General features: G+C 44.5%; 1 long non-coding RNA gene across 1 annotated transcript in view; it reads left to right on the forward strand.

The window, feature by feature from the left end:
- LOC132571485 (uncharacterized) overlaps positions 1-19,060 on the forward strand; it is a 71,960-nt gene extending 52,900 nt beyond the window's left edge. Inside the window, exons 2-3 of the long non-coding RNA XR_009555394.1 lie at positions 9,006-9,306; positions 18,890-19,060. This is a non-coding gene — a long non-coding RNA (uncharacterized LOC132571485). The remainder of the gene's footprint in view (positions 1-9,005; positions 9,307-18,889) is intronic.
- Positions 19,061-20,540: the final 1,480 nt, after the last annotated feature.

Here is a 20,540-nt window from a genome sequence, read left to right on the forward strand (position 1 = left end):
CATTGGGGGGGGGGAATCCAATCTCCTTTGCCAAACTGGCCTGGAGAAAATTGCTTCTTGACCCTAAAGTGGAGATCAGCATTTCCCTGGGAGTGTAAGAAGAGGCTGTGAGAACTTAAGTATTGATGCAACCCTTCCTGCCCTCCTCCCTCTCATGATCTGCCTAATTCATAGAATCAGCATTGCTGTCAGATGGCCATCTAGCCTCAGTTGGTAAACTTCCAAAGAAGAAGAACCCACCACCTCCTGAGGAAGCCTGTTCCACTGAGGAACTTCTTAAACTGTCAGGAAGTTCTAACTAATGTTTAGCCGAAAAGTCTTGATTTAATTTCAACCCGTTGGTTCTGGTCCAACCTTCTGGAGCAACAGAAAACAACTCAGCAGCATCCTCTATATGACAGCCCTTCAAGTACTTGAAGATGAAGATCATATCACCTTTGTCGTCTCCTCTCCAGGCTAAACATCCCCTTCTCTTCCAGCCTTTCCTCATAGGACTTGGTCTCCAGACCCCCTCACCATCTTCATTGCCCTTCTCTGGACATATTCCAGCTGGTCTATTTCCTTCTTAAATTGTGGTGCCCAAAACTGAACACAATATTCTAGATGAGGTCTAACCAAAGCAAGTAAGATGATACCATCAATTTGCCTGATCTGGACACTATACTTCTTTTGATACAGACCAAAATTGCATTTGCCTTTTTATCTACCACATCACGCTGCTGATTCATGTTCAGTGTAAGGTCTGCTAAGATCCCTAGATCTTTTTTAAACATACCACTGCCAAGACAAGTCTCCCCTGTCCTATAATTATGCATTTCATTTTTCCTATCTAAATGCAGAACTTTACATTTATCCCCATTAAAATTTATCTTATTTGTTTCAGCCCTGTGGTGTGCAAAGTATTCTTATAATAGGATTATCTCTTTTTCGGGACATCCCAAGATCAGCAGGTGAGCTTCATGGATCAGCAGACATTTGAGCTTGCAGGTTCCCTGCCCAAGTCAAATACTGTATCCATAATACCATATAAAGTTTTCATGTTTGCCCATATTTTGGGTTTGGCAAGCAATAAGTTCCCAGGTAGATACACCAGTGGTACCTGGGAGACAAAGCATAGTTATTGCATAGAAATGAACATTTGTTACTATAACTCTCTTGTGAATTAAGTACATTTTCTCCTGTCAATTATTACCTCAGCTTTTCAAACATTTTGAAAAGTATGAGAATGTCTTAAGGCTATTTTGAAGTGATAATAATCAGCGAGAGGTCCCGAGAAGCAATTGTGTGATATTTCAAGAGCCGGACAGACCTTTGTCTAGGGAATACTCAGGGTGTTGCTTAATGACCCAAGCTTAATGATGCTGGGCATGATCCAGTCAAAGTTAAGCAATGTTAAGTCCCACAGATTTCAATTAAAATAATTAATTTTTTTTGCACAAACAAAGTAATACTTAAGCTCATGAATTTCAAGTGGAACAACATCCATGATGTCCCAGGCTTATTTAAAGGTTTTGAGAGCTTACCATCTTGCTTTTCCCATGGAGTTTCCTCAGAGGTTTTAGCCTTCTTTGCTATGAATCTTGAGCAATGAAGTAATCACCTGTTATTATTTGCCTTGCTGTAAGTGCATTAACCTCACTGGAGTACTGGAATGCTCAATGATCCCCATTTCTTCCTTTTAAAGAATGTGAATTAGCAACTCACATGTGGCCCAGCTTAACACTGTTGCTGAATCAGTGCTTGCAAGACTGTTGTACTAATTCTAAAAGAATGCTTGGAATACACTTTTTAGTTTCTGGGCTACGTCGCCTTGCTCTCAGTCAGGTTCACAAGCTCTCCTGCTTGCGGCCCCCCTGAATCAGGCAGGGGGAGGGGTGCCACAAATGTGACACCCCCAAAGAGTCCCTGGAGGGGTCTCTTTTTTGCATGGGGCTTTTACAGCAAGACAGGAGCGCAACGGCAGTTGCTCCTATTCTTTCTGTATGCTCTGAAGCTCTCCCCGTCGTGATCGCCATTACAGCAGCAAGAGATGAACGCCTGATTGCTTGCTTTTCTTCTCTTCAATAAGCTTTTGATCTATCACTCCTCTATATCAAGCATAACAACTCTACAATGCAAGTAAGTCGGCTTTCAATTGCCAATGGCTAATGGGTCGTTTTTACATTTCAATAAACTGGCAGTTCAAAGGAAGGGAAAGAGGTCGATACCTCTTATTTCCCTGTGAATGAGGCCGTGAAAAGCTAAAGAACATCTCTAAATACTGAAAACAATTTGAATTAATCTGAATATGGATACTTAAATCGACCCAGATCACAATTGGATATTATTCGGCTACAATACGGTTTGAACAAAATGAGATACTTGTTAGAGGGATTTCTCCTTGTTGTCTGATTTGAAATTCATATGCTAACATTTAAAACTCCAGTTGGAGGAGACTGAGAAGGATGGTATATCTGGGACTCTGAGCTACTTTTCAACCTGGATTAATGGATTGAGTTTGCTGACAGAGAAAAATGGCTTTGCTAAGCGAAATTTTTCACAAAAAAGATATTTTAAGCAGTTTGAAGTCTCTGAGGCAAGATCTTGGTTTATTGACAGAGTTGGTTAAGAAGCAAATGGGAGCTTTTGCGCTGAAAGCTAGTGAAATCTCAAATCTACATGAGCAGAGTGCTAAAGAGAACCTGGTGACGTCTGTGGGATTGAAATGGGAGAGCGACTCATTGGAAAACGAACAAAAGAAAATCAAAATGGAACCCTATGGCGTAATTTAAAAAGAAGACTGGAAATGGAGACTGATTCAAGTTAGGTCGAGAGGAACAAAGGCTGTGGAATTTTTCCCACTTTCTTAGAGAAGCATGACTGCATTAAGAAGTAAGAAGATGCATTTTAACCAGAAAATCGTGACGTGGAAATCTTTCAGAAAAAAGAGCCTCCTGAATTAGATTTTTCTCAGTGGATAGTTGGATATGGACTTTGTAAGAAAATCTGATATGTGATATTAGAAGGCTAAGCGAGATTCCTTTTTCCTTTTTTTGTTTTTGTTTTGGACTACAATAAGTTGTCTTGTTTAAAATAATATGGATATAAAAGCTAAAGGACTAAAAAGTCTTTGAAAAGAATTTTATGTAAAAATAGTTAACTTAGATTAACTTTTAAGAAGGCAGATTACTTGATAAATTGGTGAATTTGTCTTTAACAGATAATGATATTAGCTTTTTATTTGTCAAGGATAAAGATACTGGTCACAGACCGTATTAAGGAGAGAGAAGGTGCATATTAATTACAAATCAGGAGATAGATTTCTTTTTAGCAAGAAGGGTTTTCTGAAATGTTCTTATCTTGGTGGGTAGTTGGGTATGGAACTCTCAATAAGAACAGGCATGTGATTTTTATTTTTGGGTTATAATAAATTGTTTTTTTCTAGCCCAATAGGGATATAAGAGTTGGATTAATTGTCAAAAAGGCAGACAGCACAGTTGTTATGTAAACTGGCAGATTTGTCTTTCGTAAGTCTCCCAGGAGAAACTGTTTATATTGAGATACACAAAATACTATGTTGCATTTTTCTTTTAGCTTCTTAAGGATAAAGATATGAATTTTTGTCTATGCCAATGGGGATAGTGTTAAACTAACAAACTAGTCTGTGTTTTTAACATGATTAAGCCAAAGCAGCTAGTTCCGTGTTGAGATTGCTCTGACTTGTTTATACTTATATGTGTTGAAGAAGAACTGTTTAGACTTGTATTGCAAATAATACTTCAGTTAAAATGTTTTATAATGAAAGATAGAGATGGTAAAATATATGGAGAACTCTATACTTGCAGGTAGAACGAATTGGATATTTTATTTGGAGGTAGAATTAAAATTGATATATTTGTATTTTTCTTTTTTTTCTGCTTTTCCCATTCTGTATATGCCCTCCCCCCCCCTTTTTGTATCTATGCTTATGCTTCTTTCTTTTATAATTAAAACCAATAAAAATTATAAAAATCTGGAATGCACTTTTTAATAATGAAGAAAGGTCCTCAGATCCAGTCCTTTCTAAGTAAATGTTTAGTTTAAGTTTAAAGGCAAGTTTCTGTGTACTTCACAGAGAAACTGAGGCAATAAGAAAGAGAATGTCCCATTCAAGGAAACACAGGAAATAGATGGAGCTTCCCAGTTCAGTGACTTCACCACAAATGCACAACAATTTTCTTCCTCATGGTGTGAGGTCTTTATAAACTCATCTTCCTTCCTGTATTTCACAGCTGAGTTAACGTGACATGAAGTGAATTGTCACCACCAGCACAACTGGGTATGTGTTTGTGAGAGAGCAACAAGCTTTTTAAAAAACACATTCATATTCTCCTTGTTGAGAGACGTCTTGCTCAGTGTGGGGGAGGGAGAAGCATGTCCACAGGCGGAAGGGTTGTCCAGGTTCCTTGTGAGCAGAGAAGGACTGAGGTTTTGCAGCATAAAAGACAGCTTGTTGTTCCTTGGTCACTCAGCATGACCAGCCTTCAGGGTAACTTACTGGGGGGTCAGGATGGTGAGGGGGAGCTGAGCGAGAGAATACATTCTTGTCAATAGAACTACAGGGTTATTATTTAATGAAGCAGATAGGCAGGCAGATTGTTAAACAGCAGTTACATCACAAGTGATTGACTTGTCCTTTATTTCCTCAGGACTATGAGTATGAGGTTTAGAAGCTTGACCTCACTGACTGGGATTTGTTACAGTTCTTCTGTAGCAGATTGCTTGAAAAAATATCAACATGTGACATACATGATTACATATCTCATGAGGAAACAAGGACATATATACTGGGGAATAAAAACATGAGGGAGTTCTTGAATCAGTCAAGGAACTGGGATAGGGCCATTTGCAATGGCAGTTGGGAAAATAAGGCCAACAATCTTGGCATGCTGTGAGATGTTACTCTTCACTACTTTTAACATTCCTTATATTAGGACAACTAGATATGAGTCCAGTAGCACCTTAGAGATGAACATGGTATGAGCTTTCGAGATCATATCTGACAAAAGGGGCTTTGACTCTTGAAAGCGCCTACCCAGAAAATCTTGTTGGTCTCTAAGGTGCTCCTGGATTTGAATCTAGCTGTTCTAAACATGGCTACCCTCTGAAACTCAGATTAGGAGGAGACCTTGCAGTGAGGAACATACATATGCTTGCATATTGCAAGCTGTCTTTATTCGTATAGATAGGCTCCACCTTTTACCAACAGCAACATTCTCTTTCACCTATACAGTGCTGTCTTGAAGCCGAAGAAATTTTATAATTCACCTTGTTTTCCATTCCATTTGCCCCATTTGCAGTAGACTTGATACCAGAGATCCATGATTCGGATCTCCCACTTTAAAAACAAGCCCAACTGTTTAGCAGCCCCACTGCTTTAAAGGTCTGGACAGCAGCAGTGGTGCTTGTGGGGGGGGGGGCACAATGGAAGGGCTTCTAGTTTCCTGGCCCCACTGATGGACCTCCTGATGACACCTGGCTTTTTGGCCACTGTGTGACACAAAGTGTTGGACTGGATGGGCCTTTGACCTGATCCAACATGACTTCTCTTATGTTCTTATGCTTTAAGTGCGAGGATCTTATTGAACCCTTTCCTCCTTTGTAATTTCTCCAGTCTAACATAGATTAAAACTATGATTTGCAGTACAGAAGACAGAGTTTTTGGGGGGCAAAGATGTTCTGTCTGCTCCCCAACTAATTTTAGCTTCATGAAGTGGGGATTTTGATCAGGGAAACAACACAAGAGGAAAGGGTAACCTAACCCAGTGCCACTTTTATAATCTTCAAAGCAAAACCACCACCACCACCACCCCACAGTAATTGTGGGCAGTCCTAATTACAGATATCCCATATCACATATAGTCTGACTCTCAATGCCTAGGGCTGTTCTTTTGTAAAACTCTAAAAGCACACTGATTCTGCACTGGGAATGGCAGTGTTCTAAATAAATTGTCCTAATCAATAAAATGTTTGCATTAGCACTGATGTCTTCAGGAATCTTTTATTTGGAGCCTGATCTTAGACTTTCATGCAACCAGATGATTGTAAGGATCCAGAAGGTCATTATAAAAAACTCTTAAGAATTTTGAGAACGGAATTTGGAATTTTTGGAGATGGGGTATAGGAGGGACAAGGGGAGAAATATTTGTTTATTTATTACATTCATCGTTTGCCTTTCTCACTGAGACTCAAAGCAGATTACACAGTGTAAACTGATACAATCAATGTGATAAGAAATCTAATAAGCATTGTACTAGAACTAGGATTACAGAACTCTGAACAAGCATAGCATATTAGACATGATACAGAGTGCAGATACAATGAAAAAAATGGAATTACATCAGTGGAAAATAATGTACTGACAACAGAATAATACATGCAGCATACAGATAAATCATCCTATACACAGTAGTATGGTCTGTGGTTTGCCTTTATAAAGCATCTTCATGAATCATTCTGCTATACTATATATAGTACAGAATTATATTTATAAAAAGGCCTCTCCAAACAGCTGTTTTTCATCATTTGTGGAATGACAGGAGTGTAGGAGCCTTCCTGACCTCAGGCAGACCATTCCATAAGGTGGGGGTCACAACAGACAACATACATGATCTTGTCTTTTTTACGATTGCTCCCACAGAATGCCCTGAACAGATGAGTGAAGCTGTCATGGCATGATATGGGAGGAGTGGCAGTCTTGCAGATCTAAGGGTCCAAGGCCAGAAAGGGTTTTGAATGTGATAGCCAGTATCTTAAACCGAGCCTAGTAACTGATGGACAGCCAATGGAATGGGCAGCAGCTTGGCCTCCATGGGAGATTTGGGGATGGGGCAAGAGAAAAATGATGTTGGACTTCAGGTTGCCACCAGGTCTCCCACTATAAGGGGAGAGAACTCACTGGAAATCCTCTCTTCCCACGATCACTTGCAGCAGAGGTGGGAGAAAAATAAACAAAAAAATGCTGTTGTGCCAATGGCATGATGGCACTTTGAGGGAAAACCTAGACGTGGCTTTAGTCCTCTCTAGGAATTGCCAGAAGTGTTGTCACCCTGTTGTTGATGTTGCCCTCAATGTCTTTGCCCCTTTAGACTCCTACATGCCAAAATCACATGCATTTACTCATATATTTACTTATTTATTTACTGGTCAAAACCCCAAACACAGCATATTGGTTGATGCTCTAGAAACTCTATGGTATTACCATATAGTGTTAACATAGAGTTTCTAGAGCAGCAGCTGACATCTGACATCAGATTTGTGCAGGGTCTTTTTTTGTAGAAAAAGCCCAGCAGGAACTCATTTGAGACTTGGAGAGATGGGGTCCACTGCCTGGCTTGTTAAATTTGCCACTGGTGGTTTGCCCAGTAGATGGTACAAATAATTATTGGCTGCTTAACTGAAGGTCTTGGGTCTGTTTTACCCGAACAAGGCATTTGAAATGATGATCACCTCTCAGCTCTAGGTATTCTTAATGATAGATCTTTTTTACTATGGTTTCAAACCTGGATATGGGACAAAAACCACTTTGGCTATTTTGACTGATGACTCATATCAGTCAGCCAATAGGGAGATTGCATTCCTCTTGTTTCCCCTGGACCTTTCATTGTCTTTCTGTACTATCTGCCATGACATTCTTCAGATCCATTTGGCCAGGATGTGCAATTTGTACCAGCTATAACCAGGATATTTCCTGAAAAAGATGCTGCCGTGCACACACACTCATGTAATTTCATTCAGTATCTTTGAACATTTTCTTCTTATGGCATAGTGGATTGCCCTGAGTGCCTGATAAGTGATTAAAGACAAGCTGTACTTTCAACAGTTCAGGTGTATAAGCCTAATGAGAGTGGAAGTGGGAACCTGTAGCATGAGATGAGAGATCCATGAGAAAAGACAGCTTTTATTATGTGAGAGCAGGCATGGAAGCAAGTATAAAAGTTTAAAAAAATTAATCTGAAGCATGAAATTGTACAGTCCATTCTACCACTTCAGCATACTGTTTTCTCACTGCCACCTTATTCTCCTGCCTGTGTAGACCAGGCCTCATTCTATGACATTAGGAAGTCCTCTTGGAGCTCTGTTCCTAAAATATTTTTAAAATTAGGGGTTTAGGGGGGATTTTAAAAAAAAGGTAGTCCCCTGTGCAAGCACCAGTCATTTTCAACTCTGGGGTGATGTTGCTTTCACAATGTTTTCATGGCAGACTTTTTACAGGGTGGTTTGCCATTGCCTTCCCCAGTCATCTACGCTTTCCCCCCAGCAAGCTGGGTACTCATTTTAGCGACCTCGGAAGAATGGAAGGCTGAGTCAGTTTGGTGTAGTCGTTAACAAGTGTGCGGACTCTTATCTGGGAGAACCGAGTTTGATTCCCCACTCCTCCACTTGCACCTGCTAGCATGGCCTTCGGTCCGCCATAGCCCTAGCAGAGGTTGTCCTTGAAAGGGCAGCTGCTGTGAGAGCCCTCTCCAGCCCCACCCACCTCACAGGGTGTCCGTTGTGGGGGAGGAAGGTAAAGGAGATTGTGAGCCGCTCTGAGACTCTTCGGAGTGGAGGGCGGGATATAAATCCAATATCTTCTTCTTGAGTCAACCTTGAGCCAGCTACCTGAACCCAGCTTCTGCTGGGATTGAACTCAGGTCATGAGCAGAGTTTAGGACTGCAGCTTTACCACTCTACGCCACAGGGCTCTTAGGGGGGATATCTTGCCAGAAATTCAGAGTGCTTGTTTCCCTGCTTTGTCTCAAAATGTCTATATCATGTTATATGCTAATTTGTTTTTTTGTTTTTTCACTCTACCTGGTCTATATATTTGAATGCTTTTCTCCCATTTTATTGATCTGAAGAAGTGTGTGTGTACACATGAAAGCTTATATCATGAATAAAACTTTGCTGATCTTAAAGGTGTCACTGGACTTTATTCAGATGCTAATCCAAATCCATGAGCTCTAAAAAGTAATGGTTTGGGGGTTTATAATTATTTTTTGTAGATACACATAAAAATCATCAAGAGCAGAGATGGAAGCAGCAGTGGCAGAACCTGAGGTGGAATCCCAAGAGCTGTCTGCTGGAAAAGAAGAAATAAAAACACCCACAGGAATAGCATTACCAGAGACAAAAGAAGTAAGAGGGCCAGAAACCTCATCTGGAACCAGTTTTAAAGCACCAGAGTGTGCTGGCATATCAGCAATGAAAGCCACACAAGACACACAGTCTGAAAGAACAGCCAGAGCAGCAGAGAAGGTGGCAAAAGCACAGATGACAATGATTCTGAAGTCAGCAAGAGCAGAGGTAGGGGATGCACATTTGTGTACTGTTATCAGTAGAGTGGTACTGCTATATGATATCATATATATTGGTTTTTAAGGTTAATTTAATGTTTAATTTAATGTTTTTAATGTAACTGTTTTATTGTTGGTGTACCATTGGTCACCGTATTGTTAGCCGCCCTGAGCCTGCTTCGGCAGGGGAGGGCGGGGTATAAATAAAATTTATTATTATTATTATTATTATTATTATTATTATTATATCAATTATTAGTAGAGTGCTATCAATATATACATATATGATACAATAACCAGCAAAGACAGGCACTGAACCTTAGGAGCATCCAATCAAAGTGGAGGAAAGCGAGAGGCAAAGGTCACAAGCAATGAATAGGAGTAACTGAACTTACATAGGGAGGTGGTGGGGTGAGAATTGATAGGTTGAAAGAAGAGTTCCCTGCAGGTACTTTTTGGAATTTGAGAGTGTAATGCACATATATATATAAACATAGATAGATAGATAGATAGATAGATAGATAGATAGATAGATAGATAGATAGATAGATAGATAGATAGATAGATAGATAGATAGATAGATATAGATATAGATATATATGTATGTATGTATGTATGTATGTATGTATGTATGTATGTATGTATGTATGTATGTATGTATTTGTGGTTTCTGTTTTTGCAAGGAGCCCAAGAAAACATTCTGGTAATTGTATAATTGCCCATATCTGCTAATATATATCCAAATGAAATATATTAGGTAGCCTTTGTTTTTCCAGGACTGGGAATTCTGATAGGGCTGTGCAAAAAAAAAAAAAATCGGAATTAATCGGATTTGGAAATATACAGGGCCAAAAAATTCAGAATACCGTATATTTCTGAATACTGGTACTCAGAATAGCCATATATATGGTAGATGTACGGCTATTTCCGAATATACGACCCCATTATACCCTATGGCCATTGAAATCATTGGCAAAATAGGATATACTGGAAGCTACCTGGAGGGGAGGGGGTTTGAGGCAGAGCCCCCAAATTTGCAGGGGACTCTCCCCTACAAACCCCCCAAGTCCCAAAAAGATTGGGCCAGGGGGTCCCATTCCAGGGGCACCCAAAGAGGGTGCCCCTATCCCACCATTATACCCTATGGGCCATTAAAGGCAATAGCAACATAGGGCATAATTAGAGGCTACTGGGGGCAGGGGTTTTGAGGGAGAGCCCCCAAAACTGCAGGGAACCCTCAGGGGACTCTCCCCTACAAAACCCCCAAGTCCCAAAAAGATTGGGCCAGGGGGTCCCTGTCTTTGGGTTCCCCAAAAGGCCCATTGTCACCAATGCTGGGGAAAGCTCAATTAGCCACTTCCTCCACTATAATTGCTGTGGGAAAAGTGGCTCTGGCCAGAGAGGGGTTTGAGGGAAAGGCCCCAAAACTGCAGGGCAGCTTCAGGGGACTCCCTCGCATGCAGCCCCCCTGGCCCAAAAAGACTGCACCCATCTGTGAGCACCCCAAAAGGAACACTGTTCCCAATGGTGAGAAAAAACCAATTAGAGCCACTTCCCCCACTGTAATTGTCGTGGGAAAAGTGGCTCTGGGGAGTAGGGGGTTTTGAGGAGAGCCCCCCAAACTGCTGTTCAGCTTCAGGGCACTGTCCCACACAAAACCACAAGGCAAAAAAAAAAAAAAAATTGGACCAGGGGGTCTAATTCCTGGGGCACCCAAAGCCAAACCTAACTTTACACCAGAGAATCTCTATAGGACACAAATGCACTACATCCATCTATCTACTCTATGAACCCTGCTGGCCTGGAGCCAATATAAACACAGTTGCCAATGTCATTGCCACACAAAACGCAATCTGCTCAAGGTCTGCTCTGCAGACTGGCTGCAGCAAACCCAGATGCCTGCTCTCCAGCACTGCCCCAAACAACACGCGGAGAGCTGGCCAAGCATATCAAGCATGCTGGTTCTGGGTCTCTCACCCAGATGCTAGCTTCCCTGCCAAAGAACACGCAATCTACAGATGCCAGCTCTCCAGCCCTGCCCCAAACAACATGGGGAGAGCTGGCCAAGCACAACATGCATGCTGGTTCTGGGTCTCTCACCCAGATGCCAGCTTCCCTGCCACAGAATGCGCAATCTACAGATGCCAGCTCTCCAGCCCTGTCCCAAACAATGTGGGGAGAGCTGGCCAAGCACAACAAGTATGCTGGTTTTGGGTCTCTCACCCAGATGCCAGCTTCCCTGACACAGAACATGCAATCTACAGATGCCAGCTCTCCAGCCCTGCCCCAAACAACACAACTCTCAAACAAAAGAAGTGGTGGACCACACCTAGCTCAACATCATTCTGTATCTGACACAAAGCAAGAAGCATTTAGACTTACCTTGAGTGATGGATGTTTGACTGGTCCAGGCTCTTTTGTGTTACCCAGGGTGCACCACGAGGAGGCGAGCCAGAGTTGCACCCCAAATGAGGAAGATCACTGGGAGGGCCTCAGATTGTGTGAGAGGAAGGGAACCATTCCTTCTCTCTCAGCTCAGCAGCAACACACCAGCTATCACTGTCCCATTAGAGGGACCTCAGCATTGGTATGGCTGCTGGCTGCCTGTCACCATCACTGGCACCTGCCTCTTTCTTCCTCCTGCCCCTGAAAGAAAACTGGATTATCCTGGCTGGGCCTGTGGGTGCTGCCAGTTACAATTGGGGGCTGCAATGGCCCTTTCAGTATTATTAGGCATGTGTGGATGGGGACTGTGGAAATTTGGATTGCTTTGCAGATTTTAAACCAGCATTCACTTTTGGTTTGGGGATGGATGAGGGGTGGGGGGGGGTGCACTGCCAATCAATTTGTGAGTGAGTTTTTGGGCTGCCTTTGGACTCTAGTCTATGTTTAGTGGGAGAGAGTTTTACAACCACCTTCCAAGCATGGACCAAGATAGGATGCAGGAACAAGTAGGTGTTCACTTCATTCACTCTCAAAGTCTACATTCGGGGAGCCAAACAGAGGCAAGTTAACCTTCAGGAAGACCAACAGCTCAACTGTCCAGGGTTGCAGGCGATTGTGATGTGGGTAGATAATGTCGCCTATATGCGAAAAGATGCACTCGCTCTGCACGCTCGTCGGTGGGCATGAGAGGAATGCCTTGGCCACAGAGGAGAGGGCCAGCCAGACCCCCTCCTTTGCAACCCAGTAGTCCAAAGGAGACATTTCCTGTGACTCGTTGGGCTCCAAAAGATAGTCCCTCACCATTGCAGCACCCGTCTTCGCTCTCAGGGGCCTACCGCTCCCAGAGGGGCCAATGAGCTGCTCGATGAGTGTCATCTCGGCACCCTTCTTGGCATGAATCTGGTCGAAAACACTGCCTAGCTGGGGAGGTTGAGAATCAACAGCAGTGGAAGTGGCAGATGAGCTGCTTCCACCCTCCTCCTCCTCAGCTACCGGCACTGGGCCCGCCCTGACTCTGCAGCGCTTGATCTTTTGGGAGAGCTCGTCTCACCAGTGATCAAGCACGTTGGTCCACTCGGTGATCATGCCCTTAAGGTGTGGGTCTAACATGGTCGCCATCATGTAGACCATATCCTGGGTGAAAGTCTGAAAGTGGGCCTCAAGCCCTCCCTGCAGCTTAACAACCAAGGCGCGCACCGCTGGAAGAACGTCTGCATGGCCTTGAGCTGGTACTAGAAATGAGGCCAGGCCCTCACAGGCCATGTGGACCATGGGGACGACAAGTGCAATGCTTGCCATGTCAGACAAGAGCATTTCTGTGTGGGTCTTGAAGGGCCCAAGAACCTCCACAGTCTGAGAACTGACCACCCAATCCTCTTGGGTGAGACAGTTCTCATCCCGAAAGACCCTCGTCTCAGAGACAAAGGCATTCAGGGCTGCTCTCTGCTCCACCATGCGCTCCAGCATGGCACAGGTGGAGTTCCAGCGTGTGCTGACATCACTGATCAGGCGGTGCCCTGGCACGCCTGTCAGTGTCTGTTTCTCATGCAGCAGATACGAGTCCGTATTGCTGCGTGAGAAGTGACCCGTGATGTGCCGACACTTCTGGAGCAGAAGTCGGTACTCATGGGTTGCGGCTAGATACCGATAATCCTGGCTTTTCGTCTGGCCCAATGCATCCTTAATCATGAGGTGGAGAAGGTGGGCCACACAAGGAAGGCGTTTTAGGCCCTGACAGTGGACAGCCACCTTGATGTTGGAGCCACCGTCAGTCACCACAAAGCTCGTGGCGACATCCCTGTTGCCTACCAAGCCCTCTAACTGCCATGAGAGGATGGCTCTGAGAGTGTTCGCCATGTGCGGCACATCGACTGCTTCGGCGTGCAGCAAGGCTCAGCGATAGCTGGCTTGGTGACCCTGACCCTGCCTGCCGCTGCTGCTACCCCCACCCTGCAGCTCACTGAGTTGCCACCAATGCGCAGTCAGGGAGAGATACCCCTCGAACACATGCTGGGAGCTCCAAATATCTGAGGTGAAATGAACAGTCCCCCCTGACAGCATGGGACAAATGCTCCTTCACCACCGATCTGGTCGCCCTGAAAACAGATGGCACAATGGTCCTGCTAATGGTGGTTCTAGCAGGAACTTTGTACCAGGGCGCCAGGTACTCGAGCAACCCTAGCACCCCAGGATTCTCGACCACTGAAAATGGAAGCCCATGGGCGACCGACCTGGCAAGGTTCCAGGTGATCACCCTTTTGCTGTACCTGATTCCCCCTCTTGGCACACAGGTGCCACCCCCACCAAACATCTCAGGCAGAGATGGCTGGTATTCCTGCCTTGTCACGGAATTCTCCTGGAGAGCTCTGGAGGTAGTCGTGATGGGATGGACCTCCTGGCTGGGTGGTGCTGGCCACTTGGGCACCCCAGCACCAGCCTGCTTCTCCCCCTTAAGAAGCACTGCCTGGTGGTGCTTCCGCAGGTGGTTCCACATCGCCCCTGGAGTCAGGTGGGCAGGGTCCCGCCTACGACTGACCCGGGACCTGCAAAGCTGGCAGTGCGCATAGCGTGGATCCTCTGTAAGTCAGAAATGCTTCCAGACTTCAGAGGTGTACAGATGCCCAAGTTGACCGGCAGCTTGGGTGTCTGGAGCCACCTCCTGTGAGGTGCTCAGGGCAGACACATCATGTCTCAGGGTGGCAGGAGGGGCTGGCTGCCGGGGGGAAGTGGGCAGAGATGGAGGCACCTCGTGTGTCTCCATTTTTTCCTCCTCCACCCTATGCGGCCTCCCCTCCTGGCCATCCCCTGAAGGACTGCTGGTGCCTGAAGGAACCGAAGAAGGGGGCTGGTCCTCCTCAACCAGCTTCTCCTCCAGTTCCTGCACGACACTCTGCACCCTCCTTGGGGTGATTGTTTTGGACAGAAAACTGTCCCCAAAGCTCATCTCCAAGGAGGGCTGCTCTTGCTGCCCCTCCTCCAGCTGCTGAGGCCGAGCGACATCGGGTGGAGGAGACTGCCCGAGCAGCAGACCCTTGCTCAGTGCCAGCACCTAATGGCACCTCTGCTGGGGGCGCCCCAGCAGCAGCCTCGATGAAGGGCCCAAGGAGGGCCATCTTCTTCATCACACTCCGGCCAGTGGTCGGAGCGCTGGAAGGCAGCTGTGGAGTGGCCCTACACACAAGTGTGTTGGGGGGGGAACTGGGTCCTCCCCCTCCACCCCTCTAGTCTTCTCCTTGGCCTTGCCCCCAGGGCCCCTCTTCTGCTGCCTGTCACTCATGTCACCCTTGGCCAGTCTCACACAACCTGAACTGAGAGTGGGGTTTTTTTTATAAATCTAACTCACTACACTGTACCCTGAACCAACAGGTGCCCTGACTTCTTTTTAAAAACACTCCCACCAAAACTTGTTTGTTTGTTTTTTTAGTCCTTAACCGCTCCTTCTTTGGGTTGGGGTAGTAGTAGTCTGGTAAAGTTTAGGAAACTAGGTGATCCTGCCTCTACCTGGCTACAGTTTTTAAAAGGCTACCTTGAGATGAAGGCAATCCTTGTTATATCCTCCTAGTTAAACTTCTCCTAACTAGATCCTGGGACAAAGCAGGTTTCCTTGCAAACTAGAAATCAGGTGTCCCCTATAACTAGAGAGAAGCTGTGGTTTACCCTATGGAAATCTAAGGATGCACCAGCTTTCAGTGGCTGAAAGCAAGATGCACTGCAACCCTAGTCTCTTTAAAAGGGAGCCTGATGTGGCCTAGTAGTCACTCTGACTTTTATGAGAAACCCAAAATCTTTTTGAATTGCCCCTATCTGGCCTAGTCGAATTTTGAAAGAAGATAAATCCCTAAACTGGATTAATTTTTTAAAAAATTTCAAAAAACACAATCCCTAAAAACACCCTTATTAGTGGGGCAGCCTATTTAGTGGCCCTAGCCAAACCAATAGCACCCTCAGACTCCTAAAATAACTATAAAAACATGAAAGTGACACAGCCCACACACCAACCCCCACACCAACCAGAGGTAATTTAAAAAAACCAAAACGTGACAGAAAGAAACTTAACTTTTAACCACCACCACCACCCCCCCAAAAAAAACAGAACTAGGAAAAGGGACAACAGGACAGGATGCAAAACCAACGACAACAGATCCAAACAGATTACTGAGAAAAGGCCAAAAAACTCAACTGTTAAAAAAGTGAACTTTTCAACAATAAAAAACCTCAGGCCAAATCAGTCAACAACACCCCCCTCCCCAAAACCAGAACCAGGAAAAGGGACAACAGGACAGGATGCAAAACCACCACCAACAGATCCAAACAGATCACTAAGAAAAGGCCAAGAAACTCAACTGTTAAAAAAGTGACCTTTTCAACAATGAAAATTAGGTCAAACAGCCCCCCCCCCCCAAGAACCAGAACCAGAAGAGAAAAGGAACAACAGCAGCACAACACAGCAGCAACAAATCAAACACAGGATCCTTTTCAAACAGTAAAAAAACCCCTTGACTTTTAACAATACAGGAACTTTACCAATCCCTCCCCCCAAAAAACCTTCATTGTAACCCCAAGAAATCCAAGCTACCCAAATCAGGAAAAGTAAAAGGACATTGCACTTTTAAAAGTCCTCTCACTAAAGTACTATATAGACAAATTGGCAACCCCCCCCACTCCAGGCCCCCACCTCCAGCAGAACCCTCTAACCCTAACCCCAAATAAGCTACCCAGTACCCACCCACCCAAATCTGGATAAGTAAAGGGACTCTGAGTCTTAAAAAGTCATTTTACTAACTAAAATAAAAACAAGAACCCCAAGAGTGTCTTACCTTAGATGACTTTTCTTCTCCAGGCAGGTCAGGCAAGGCTGAGAGAGAGCAGCAGCAGCTGAGGCCAAGGGCCAGCGCAGCACAGTTTTTCTCTCACACCAACACAGCAGCAATGGAATGGAGTCCAGCCAGGCAGACTCCATAAAAAGGTTCTCTGGACCTACACAGAGCAGTTTCAAAAAATACCACTGCTCTGTGATTGGCCAGAGAACACTGTTTACTTGGATACCCAAGTAAACAAAAGAACAACAATGGAGGATTAGCCCAGCCATCAGCTACAGAACAGCCCTGCAAAGCATGCATTTGCAATGCATTTTGCAAATGCATGCTTTGGATTGGCTGCTGGGGCTCTTCTCCCCCTCCCTCCCTGATCCCAGGGAGGCTATGGGAGAGGCGGGAAAAGGCTTCCAAAGGCGGGAAAGGAGGCAAGCAGCTCCCCTGAGGCTGCAGAAGCTCCTTTCCCACCTTTTCTATGGACTTCTGTATATTTCTGAATATTGATTCGGAAGTATACAGGGAGCCGTATACAGCTCCCTTATAATGGCTTCCAATTGTATTCGGAAGTATACGGCGCCTTATACTTCCAAATCAGGGGTGATTCGGAGGTTTCTTTGATTCGGCTGAACTGAGTGGACACCCCTAGATTCTGATAAGGAACTCAACTGATGCCTGTGGAGTCCATAAACCAGTGTATTATGGAGTGTGTGTGTGTGTGAAAGAGAGAGAGATGCTAGATGTGATGGCTGCTAGGGGGTTGGGATGGGGTTCCCTTTCTAAATCCATTCTCCTAACCCCTATCTCTGGCTTTTCTAGCTCATCTCATATTCTTACAATGAGCAGTTCTCTTCTTCTTGCTGGTGGTAATTTCAAGCCAGCATCCCCAATGAAGACAAATGGAGCCCAGACTAAGCTGGCCACCTGACTCTAGAATTCACAGGAGACAGCTGGATTTTGGTTTCTCCCCACAATATCTGATCTGCTATTCCTTTCTTTAGCCTGCAGCATACCTCAGAGCTGGCTAGAAAAGTGACATGGAGCTGGGGCAAAGGACAGAGAGATTCAGGAGAGTAAGAGAAACAGAGTAAGGAAAGAATGATAAATGTGCAAAATGAAAAAATGTAAAGGAGAGAAAGATAATAGGATGAAGGAAGCAAAACACACACACACAAAGCCCCATTCACAATGGATAAAGGAGTCCTCTTCACAAGTTACAGTGAATTCACATACAATCTGTGTACAGCATACTCTTGATTTTTCTTTATGCATGCATTGAGTAATTCATATGTTACATTCAACGAATGTACAGCTCATTGTGTGACTGAAACCTCACTTTTATTGCCTGGTTTCAGTTGCAAAATTAATGCACACTGGATCTTTCTTGCAAATAGAAACATATCTTTCTTGCAAATAGAAACATATCTTTCTTGCAAATAGAAACATATCTTTCTTGCAAATAGAAACATACACATATATGCAAGCTGTGCATTCGTTTACTGTAACGTGAACAGGGTTTACATACAATCCATATATAGTGTACATTTGATACATGCATGTGCTTTGAATAATTCTCATGTTACATTCAAGACATATACAGCCGAACACATAATTTAGACCTATGTGATTTAAACATGTGATATAAACATTTAGCTAGGTACTGGTCCCTGGATTCATTAATAAAATGAATGAGTGTTGGGTTTTTCTTAAAAACAGATGTATGTATGTTTGTTTACTGTGTTTATACCCTACTTTTCTCCCTAATGGGGACCCAAAGTGGCTTTTAACAGTCTCCATTTTATCCTCACAACAATCCTGTGAGATAGGTTAGGCTGAGAGCTTGTGACTAGCCCAAGGGCACCAAGCCAGCTTTCATGGCAGAGTGGGAATTCAAACTTGGGTCTCCCTGTCAGACACTCTAACCACTACACTGCACTGGATCTATGTGCAGGATATACATGTGCTCCCTGTAATATGCGAACAGGAAGAAGAATGGATCTTGAAGATGGACAAGGAAGGAATATGGAAAGGGACAGGAAGCAGAGCAGCAGCAGGGAAGGAAGATGGGGCTTAGTCTAAAGACTTGACAGGAAAGGTGAATTTTGAGAGAGGACTGGAAGACAGGATGGTAGTGCTATGTATGCATTTGTGGTGGGCATTTGGATTGATTGTGGTGAGGATACAGAGAGAAAGCACAATATGGATTGTTGGCCTTGGCTGTTATGTCGCTATGATATCAGCCCCAAATTTAAAGCCATGCAAGTTCTTCAGTGTGTTGTTAAACATGTTCTGGTGCTTTTAATGACAATTTTGATAAAGTATGTCACCACTTTCCAGCTGAAGCACAGAAGAACTGCAAATCTGAAACAAAAGAATCCTGACTGATGTGCCTTGGAAAAAAAGGGAATGAATGAAACTGAAAAGAAATGAAGGAAGAATGTAACCACCACCAAACACTAATGACAATAAATGTGCTTGCCAGGGTGATTGCAAATTACACTTGGTAAAAGTGTTTGCATCTTCTGTGGGATACATTCAGTTGATAAAAATGGACTGCATCCTGCATTTTATAGTTTTAAGGCTTAGAAGGCACTTTCCTCCAACACTGCGACAGTGAGCAATAACAGTAATAGCGGTGATGAAATAAGCATTGATGGCTGAGCCATGCCTGGTTCCTGGACTGAATTGATATACTCTGACTTTGTCTGTCTCTTCTTGACTGCAACACCAGGTGAAGACTTGAGCATTTCAATGGGCCCCTGCAGATTTAACACCCCAGATAAAAAGGTAATTTCTGTGCTATGCCATCTCAGACACAATGCTTTTCAAAGGAACTGAATCACACATTCAGCTGCCAGTTTTCCAGTACAATCAAGTGATGTATTTGCATGTACAAACCAGCCCATTTGAATTTCTGTCATGGGGATGGGTGGAGAGCACTGGCCAGGAACTACTACTCAATCTTCATATAGATAGAGTCAGTTGCAGCGCCTGTCCGGTAATAGGTTTAAAACAGTCCCAAAGAAGAATGCAAAGCTTCTCACTATAAATATTACGTTTTTCCTACACAGGGAAAGTCCCAACATGGGAACATTTGTATAAATACTAAATCATTTGAAGGCAAAGTGCTTTTTTTTCCGGCTTGAGCACAACATTGGTCCTTGGTTTGTGCTAAAGCTCCCAACCCATATGCTCCTGATGAAATCAAAACAGATGAAACAGGACTATTGTACCATGCTTCACAGGTGTTTCAGTGTAAAAATGGAGGCAAATTATTAGAAATTAGGGTTGCTCAAACACTCACTGGGTTGGCTTGTGCCCTGTTCTTTAATTGCAAACAGAAACATGATTTTTCAACAATCAGTTTGATAGTTCATAAATTTGAGGGTGTTTGAAAGGATGCTTCACTATATTCTTTACCAACCATGCAATTGGCTTTTAATGCATGTAGTTTCTCACACAGCATTATTTAGATCTAAAACCTCTTTGCTGCATATAAATCAGTAATCAACAAATATTGTTTTTCAGTAAAGTCTAACCATTTGGGGTTTGGCTTAATAGTCTTTAGTGATGCTAATGGCTGCCATCAGTGTGAATCAGTAGCATCCTTGGGCATAGGGTGGCCAGACCGTCCCGGTCTCCCGGGACATTCCCGGATCTGGCCACCCAATCCCGGATCCCGGGCTGCCTATACCGGGACCATTAAAGGTCCCGGTTTAGGCAGCCCAGGAGCTGGTGGGCCGCGGGCGCGGGCGGGGAAGGCGGGGAGTGAGGGAGGGAGCGTCCCTGCGCCTGCGCAGGGCCCCTGCGCACGCGCAGGGACGCTCCCACCCTCACTCCCCGCCTTCCCCGCCCGCGCGCGGGGCCCGGCGGCAGTGGTGGAGGCCTCTCCGTGGCCTCCGCTGGTCGCTGGAAGCCCTCCAGAGACTCTGGAGGGCCTCCAGTGACCAGCGGAGGCCGCGGAGAGGCCACGGGGCACCCGGCGCTG

Source organism: Heteronotia binoei, chromosome 5, assembly GCF_032191835.1.
Source record: "Heteronotia binoei isolate CCM8104 ecotype False Entrance Well chromosome 5, APGP_CSIRO_Hbin_v1, whole genome shotgun sequence".
Taxonomy (NCBI): domain Eukaryota; kingdom Metazoa; phylum Chordata; class Lepidosauria; order Squamata; family Gekkonidae; genus Heteronotia; species Heteronotia binoei.